A 9,045-nucleotide genomic window follows, 5' to 3' on the forward strand; every position below is an offset into this window, starting at 1 on the left:
TGCATTGTAATCCTATTCTTAAATCTTGCAGATACCTGCTGAGAAATGTGGGGCATCCACCAGTGACCCACGTTTTTAGAGAGCAAAATTATGTTGCAGACTGTCTAGCTAAAGAAAGACCGGCAAGGAAGCTTTTTGGCACGACAAAATTTTTAACAGTTCCCCCGGTGTATGCACAAAAACATCCGTGGGCAGACATTCTAGGAACTGAGTTTACTAGGAAAGTCAATCAATGTGCTAATTATCAGAATGCTGATACTCATATTTTTGTACCTGACTAACAAGTCAGCAATTTGTAACAAACTCCACTTTGAGTTTCTAATATATCGCCTCGTTACAAAAGAGATAAAATATTGTATATTGAAAATTTTCCTCTAAGCATTTGCTGTTTTGCGCAAATAATTATGGTTTTTACACTTTTACATTTACTCTCTAGAGATTAGATAAATAAAATAGATTTAAGGAGTCGTATTATAGTATATGATGCATATCCAATCATATACTCCCTGTTTGCATCTGGAATATCTTCTATTTTTTATTTTTTAAAAAAAGAGAGATAATACATCAAAACAATCCTAAACTTGTAGCCAAAACTTACTTTAGACCATAAACTAATTGGACAATTTTTTACCCCCCTTAACAACTTTCAAGTAAATTTTTTTCCACCCTAATTGCTGATGTGGCAATTTTTTTAGAAAAATCAGCGCGTAATTTGCTTTAAAAATATGGAAAATGGTGGGTCCCACCTTTTAATTTTACAAGTTCACTTCCATCATCATCTTCTTCATAACCACCCCCTTCCCCCACCCCAGCCCCCAACACCCCCATATCTTCATCTTCTTCGTACCCCACCCCATTTCTTCATCTTCTTCATATCCTCCACCCCCACCCCACCCCGTTTCTTCATCTTCTTCATTTAGGCTAAATTTTTTTTTTCAAAAACACCATTACTAAGCTCCATTAACCCCTCCCTTCATTATTTTTTTTTTTACTTTTATTTAATTTTTTCAGATGACTACATCCAATTTGTGATGACAAATAACATATAACAATTTATCACTTCCTCGTCGTGTGCTTATTGGAGCATTTGAGAAGGTTTGAAATAATGGTGTTAATGGTGAAAAAGAATTAAGCAGGAAGCATTTTCATGGCAGATCGAAACAAAGGAACGAATATTAGTATTATTGCTGCTAAATCGTTTGGTAGATCTGAAATTATTGTGGATAAGTTTAGGTTTTGTTCTACTTGCAATTGTTGATTTCTAAACGTTGATAGAGGAGTCATGGCTTAATCTACATGAACAAGTTATTTATCTATTTCTTATTAAATTCGAATCAAGTTATTGGTGTTAATGGTGAAAATGGTGTTAATGCTGAAAAAGAAATTAAAGAAGAGGAGAAAAGGGGGCTGTTAAAGAATTGAAGGAGGAGGAACATGCCGGGGGGGCTGGAGAAGAAGAAGAAGTAGGGGGGGGGGGGGTCTTTTTATATATATATATATATATATATATATATTAAAAATAATATATATATTTTTTAAAAAATATTATATATATATATATAAAGTACAAATATATGCTTTGCTTTTTTAAAAAAAATATATAAAAATATTATGTTTATTGGATTATTTTTTAAAAAAAAATTACAATTTCTTATGTGACAATGACATGCCACTAATATGGCACTGATTTGGCAATTACGTGGGGCGCGTGCACTTCACTCTCCGTATTGAGAGTGGTATAATATTTTTAGGGTGGAAAAAAATCCACTTGAAAGTTGTTAAGGGAGTTAAATAATTGTCCGATTAGTTTAGGGTCTAAAGTAAGTTTTGGCTATAAGTTTAGGAGTGTTTCGATATATTATCTAAAAAAAAAAAACATGTTATTAAAATATTTTTTGCGTGATTCACGGCATTGCTTTAATTAATATCTGCATAAAAATATATATTATCATTAGGTCATTCCTTATGAAAATTTGTCTTCTAAAACTCTTCTGGAATATTAAATCTAAAATTTGTCTTCTAAAACTCTTCTGGAATATTAAATCTACAAATATAAGTAGAGGCCTTTAAAAAAAAGATCATAGACATACCATAAAAAAAAATAGTAGTGTTTTTTCAACCAATCCAAGGAAATAGTACATCTTCGTGCTAATGTTTACAGCAACCTGACACATTAATATTTATGGTTGATAAACAAATAAGGTTGAATTAAGTAAATAATGTTAATTAACCATTGAGACTATGGTGGAATGAATGTAATTTCCTCACATAATTCTGTTATTAAAAAGAAAAAATCTGTAATAGATGGGAGTTCTTTCCTCTTATGTCCTACACAGATTGATCCTAAAAAGATCGGATGGCTTAAAAATACACTATTGTTAAATAGTAACAAGAATATTTATATAAAGAAAATATATAAGAAAACTATACAGTGTATTGGCCCATTGCTATTCAAGTTCTCTCATGAAATTTCATGGTTGGGAAGTGAAAATTAGCAATTTAATGGTAAAGCAAGGTCAAATCATTACATGGTAGGGTGTCTCACCAAATATTGTCTATTTCTTTCTTTGTTTGATGATTGCACATATCCAACCAACCTTTATTCTAATTAAAAGCAATTAACTCTACGGTACTTAATTATATCAAGTATTACTGTTTGAAATTTCATACGTGAAAAAAAATAGTACAATAGAGAACTAATTGGGAGGCGTAACTAAGCAAAATTTAAAAAAATGTGAAATATTCTGGACATATTCTTATGCTAATTAAGTACCCAGACTTGGAATCCCCAATATTTGTCTGCGCAATGACACTAAACACAGAAATTAAGCTATATTTATATATTCAAGTCGAGTTTGTTGAGCATGTGATTTTCAAATCGAAGGATCTCAGGATCGAAATCTCTTGCATGCTTTCTATGTCGAGTTTGTCGCACAAGGCTAGCCTAGTATTTTACTTTTTATATATGATTTACGAGATATTACACTGAAATAAAATTTTGTTTTATACATGAAAACCCTCAGAATAACGACTGAGGGTTGTTTAGTCAAATATATTGAACATTCTTCATACTGTTAGATCTATCTTCAAATACAATTTGCTTTGTTGACCCAATTAGAGTCAACTTCTTTTTCACGCCACGAGTGTAGTGGGAAAGGCGAAAAGTGTTGTATTAAAATTTCATAATTGCACCTACTTAATCCCGTGAGACTAATTAAGGAAAATGAATAAATTGTTATAAATGTATTTACATTATACTTAATATTTAATGTCTATCAAGAATATAGATAAAATCTATCAAGATCTAATAAGACCTATCAAGATTTAGTTGATCGGCATTTAAAGTATCTGTTTTTTAGTCAGAAACTAGAAGTATCGTTGATATCTATCAGGATTTGAAGTATTTGTCTTTTAGTCAAAAACTAGGAGTAATTTTCCTATAAATAGAGGGATTTTGTTCATTGTATCCTTAATCTGATCATCCTAAAAGAAATAAATAATTACTCTCTCTTCTCTCTCTATCTATTCTTGTGCTTGCTTTTTATATTTCATAACACGTTTTTTCCAAAAATCGACAAAAGCAGAGAATCAATATTCTTTGGATAAATAAGATTTACTTTGCCTAATCCCAAGGTTCAGATTTGATCAAGGATACATGTAAAGTATATTAGATTTTATGTCTTTCTTATATTCCAAATACATAAAATTTCTTAAGATACTAAGTTAATTCAAGTTGTCTTTAGTATATTATACAAGCAGTGGTGGCAGAAAAGGTTCAGAAGTTAATATACGAAGTGGTTCAATATTTAATGTATATCCATAAAAATTAATGTTTTTTTAATGAAAAATTGTTAACTTGTTTCATTAAATACGCTCCATTCTTCAAGTGAATGTGGTAGCAATATATGATATACTTTGAAAGATATGTATGTATCGATATGCTCCTGAAGTAGCAACGATATGTATGCCTCGATGTGCTTCTGAAGTAACAACGATATGTATGCCTCGATGTGCTCCTGAAGTAGCAAAGATGTGTATGCCTCTATGTGCTCCTGAAGTAGCAATATCATGAAAGAGGTTATAAGCTATCAGAATTTGATAGGCTTAAGGCACGATTATATTTCATTCTTGGAGAATGAAAAACTTATTAATGCAAACGTGCACTTGATTGTAATTGTATCACAACTCACCTCCGAAAGAAGCAAAATAACTGAGAAGAGTTATTTTGAAATCTACTTCTAAAGTAGTAAATTTAAAATTTATTCATGTAATTGTAGATTTAAAATTTACTAAAGAAAAAAAAATACATGTCATAGTAAACTTAGAGTTTAATACAATAAATAAGTTCATAAGTTGACATGAACGATTATGACATCTCGAAGATATGTATATTAAGTATTAGACATTGTAGACATCTAAAATTTGTGGACTCTTCAATAAGAATTCAAATTCTATTAGAGTTCTAGAATGCTACTTTACCCTAAATCTCGCTTATTTAAAGGGTAACATATTTTTTGAAACAGACATCTTGAATATCCCATAAACTGATGGGTATTCGTAAAAAGATCAGGATCTCCAATATCCCACAAAATCATGGGATATTCATAAAGAAATCATCATATGTTTGAGAAATACGTCATTAACGGCCCTCAAATTATGGAGAAAATCGAAAGAAGAATGAAGGGAGGAACAAATTTATATCCACATCATTTATCAATACAAATTGTTGTTTCTTCATATTTTTATTTGTGGTTGAAATTTATTTTTCACGAATTAAATTATGTTAGAAACAAATTGGCACGCCTAGTGGGACCAAATCTGTCCTTCATCTCTTCTCTCATAAATCAAATCTACAAATCCGTAGTCGCCGCATAAAGATGGAAGCTTTATTGGTACTTAAAGACTCGTCATCAAATCTACACTTCGACAAGCCTTGAAGTAGGGGGCATTTGTAGACATCTAAAATTTGTGGGACTCTTCAATAAGAATCCAAATTCTGTTAGAGTTCTAGAAGGCTAATTTACCCTAAATCTCGCCTATTTAAAGGGTAACATATTCCCTGAAACAGACATCTTGAATATTCCATAAACTGATGGGTATTCGTAAAAAGATCAGGATCTTCAATATCCCACAAAATCATGGGATATTCATAAAGAAATCATCCTATGTTTGAGAAATACGTCATTAACGACCCTCAATTTACGGAGAAAATCGAGAGAAGAATCAAGGGAGGAACAAATTTGTACCCATATCGTTTATCAATACAAATTGTTGTTTCTTCATATTTTTATTTGTGGTTAAAATTTATTTTTCATGAATTAAATTATGTTGGAAACAGACATGTATTGAAGAAATAAAAGATTCTTCAAGAATTGTTTATGTCGCTTGTTCTCATAATAAGTTGGTTGCACCAACTAATGTTAGGATTGATTCCCTCAAATCTGGAAAGTTAAAAGGTGAATATGTGCCCGTTCACCAGTCATGTGATCTATTAAGATGCATAGATATAAGATAATCACTTGTACGTTTATTGTCAACCTGTAGTTTGACATTCATAAAGTTGTTTGCTTAGTAAAATTGAGTTAAGAGCATAACTTTCAGATTGTGAAATCAAGATAATTCATCTTGATGATGATGGTTTGATATTGAATGTCTTCGATAAATAGCTAAACCATTGCTAATGAGAACAAAGCTTTATGTGTTAGTATGAAATATGATATGTTGCATACAATAGTACTTGTATGCATTAGATCAATAAATTATGATTATTTCTTCCCTCTCAATTGGTTCAAAGTCAACCAACTATTTCATCTAATAGTTTTGATGTGCGGTATACGATTAATGAATATAACATGATGCACGCACAAAGATGGATTCCTCATGGAAGATGGAGGATGTATGTTAGTTTTCCTAGTATAGGGGGAGAGTATAAGAAGCTATGAAATGTGTTAAGAATTATCATTGAATTCTCATTCAAAAGATAATTCAAGTCAAACGCCGAAAGCATCTTATATTAAGTTACAAATGCTCCTATTTTCAATCCCTAAAGGATAAAGTATATGCATGCATGAAGTATGGTAGATCAATCGATTCTAAATGAAATAGTTCTTGAAAAAAATAAGGAACAAATGATCATAATAAGAAGATAATGTACTCTTGAAGAGCCTACGACATAACACTTCATGAAACCTCATGAGAGGTTCAGGTACCTAAAAATAAAGAAGTAATGATGTGTCAAAATGTTATGTCGCATTGTGAACCGATACAAAATGTGAAATTGTCGACCATATCTTTGATACAATATTGGCGCAATATTGTAAAAGATTACGGAGATCTGAATTATATGTTTATTTAATATGCTGACATAGAAATATTCATAAAGTGACATGAAATGTTGCATCTTGGTAAGCGCAAAACTTATTTGGTTTGTAATCTAAATATTTGAAGATGTCGCACGTGAAATTCTGAATTTTGTCACTTGACAAAATTTATATGAAAACTTTGTAAGGATTCAAAATGTTTAGCGAATATAGAAGTTTCTAGGAAACTTATTTATAATCCTTATACTGTATAAGCTTATAGCTTGAAAATTGTTAAAACTCTTGAAGAGTTTTTAAAAGCAATAGGTTATTTGCTGAAATGAGAAATATACCAATTAAAATTGATTATGAAGTATCATATCTTAGTGCAATTGGTGCACTCATATATCTTTCAAATACTAAAGTCCTATAGCCTTTTCGGTTAATTTGTTAGCAAGGTATAGTTTTCCTTCTACTAAGAGACATCCACATGAGATCAAATACATACACGGTACCTAAAGAGACTACCGATATGAGCTTATATTATTCTAAAATTATTTTTATGTGGTTATAGTAGGTGTTGAACCCGCTTCGACTTAATTTTCTTTAAATATTGAACCCCCTTACTTGAAATCCTGGCTCCGCCTCTGATTGATCATGCTAATGTTGGGTACTTATCTAACCCACATAAAATTTGGTATCAAACAGGCTATGTGTTCATATGTGGTGGTACTGTCATATCTTAGACATTCAAAGTAGTCTATTATCGTAGCCACTTCATCGAATCATCCTGAGATAATAGCTATTTATGAAGCAAACCAAGAATGTGTATGGTTGAGGTCTATGATACATTTCATTTGAGAAAAATGTGATTTGAAATATGACAATGTATCCACAGTTTTATACAGAGATAATGCAACATGCATAACATAGTTTAAGAGAGGATTCATAAAAGGAGATAGAACGAAGCACACTTCATCAAAGTTTTTCTACATACATGAGCTACAAAAGAATTGTGATATTAACGTGTCACAGATTCGTTCAAATGACAATGTGGGTGATTTATTCACGAAATCTCTTCCAATTGCAACTTTCAAGAAGATGGTGCACAAGATCGGGATGCAAAGGTTCATTGATGTTCTCGTCAGGGGAGCAAATACGCATTGTACTCTTTTTCCTTTCAAGGTTTTGTCACACTGGATTTTCCTTGAAAGGTTTTTAATTAGGCAACTGAAATGCGTATTGTTAGAGATGTGTACTCTTTTTTCTCACTAGATTTTTTTCCCACGAAATTTTTTTAGTAGGGTTTTAACGAGGCACATTATCTACCAGTTAGACATTCAAGAGGGAGTATTATAAATGTATTACATTATAGTGAATGTCTATCAGGAATATAGATAAGATCTAGATATCTATCAGGATTTGAAGTCTTTTAGTCAGAAACTGGGGGTATTTTTCCTTATAAATAGAGATTATATTCATAATCTGATGATATATCATCCTAAAGAGAAATAAAAAATTATTCTCTCTTCTCTCTCTATTTATTCTGGTTCTTGCTTTTATAGTATTTCATAACAGAAATGTAATTTTCCAAAGTATTTTTACTTTTAAGCACTTAAAATATGAAAGTAGAATACATGACATTATTTTCTTCTATTTAAATTATAATGAGTTAAATTCATGATTTATATCATCAAATACTTTTCATGTATCTTCCGGTTTGTAATAAGTTAAAGATATTCTTCTTTGACCATTTCTTTTTAATAATTTGAATTATTAAATATTATGGTTCGTATTCATACTTTGTTTTCAAATATATAAGTTTCATCTTTTAAGCTCAAAATAATCTAAACTCAACTCATGTCGAAAATTAACTACTTTAAGTCTCGTATTTCGAACATTGTCACATAAAATAAATCAGGAAATTAAATAGGGGTGAGGTTTCATAAATCAATAGCAATTTTCTCTTTTCTTTTTTGGAGTTGACATGATGATCGAAACTAAGTTGAGGGGCCAGAAGTAGTTGATGAATGGATGCACGTGATGGGGCATGCAATTCCGTGCTCATTACAAACAACAATAATAAGCAGAAAATAAAGAGAGTAAACTTTAAGCAATGGTAGGATAAAAGGTTGGGTAAAAGGACAACCTATCGATATCAATAAATAGATTTCAATATTGAAATTTTGGAAGTACTCAAATTTAAGGGAGCGGAATATTAGGGCCCGTTGGGTCATAAATTTTCCGAGTTGGAAATTGTGATATTTGGCTATAAAAATTTTAAAAATAATTTCTGAAAAGGAAAAATAGATTCACAATTTTTTCAACTCCAATTTCAACTTTTATTATTATTATATATAATCTCAATCTTTTAAATTTTTACATAAAACTCTCATTATAACATTACTTTTTCAATATTACGTATATAACAGTTTTAAAGAATAAGATAATTATAATTTCAAACTTAATGTTATCCTAATTAATATATATCTCTTTTTCTCTCTCATCATTATTTTTCTCCCTTATTTAAGACATTATTTTATTGCTAATTTATATTTGTACTTATAAATATATAAAGTATTATATTTATACTCATAAATGTATAATTTCTAAAAAAATAAATTTATTTGAAAAATAATATTTGTTATCTAAAAAATAGGAAGCAGTGATCTGTTAATATAACATTCATATTTAAAATTTTCAAATATGAGAAAACGGCTATTAATGTAAATATTATATATTTCAT

At 30.2% G+C, this 9,045-nt stretch overlaps 1 protein-coding gene across 1 annotated transcript in view; it reads left to right on the forward strand.

Moving 5' to 3' along the window:
- Positions 1-337, forward strand: part of LOC107873868 — a 42,495-nt gene extending 42,158 nt beyond the window's left edge. Inside the window, exon 2 of the mRNA XM_047413996.1 lies at positions 32-337. The gene's annotated coding sequence lies outside the window, so the exon portion shown is untranslated. The remainder of the gene's footprint in view (positions 1-31) is intronic.
- Positions 338-9,045: the final 8,708 nt, after the last annotated feature.

The sequence above is a fragment of the Capsicum annuum genome, chromosome 6 (genome assembly GCF_002878395.1).
Source record: "Capsicum annuum cultivar UCD-10X-F1 chromosome 6, UCD10Xv1.1, whole genome shotgun sequence".
NCBI lineage: Eukaryota > Viridiplantae > Streptophyta > Magnoliopsida > Solanales > Solanaceae > Capsicum > Capsicum annuum.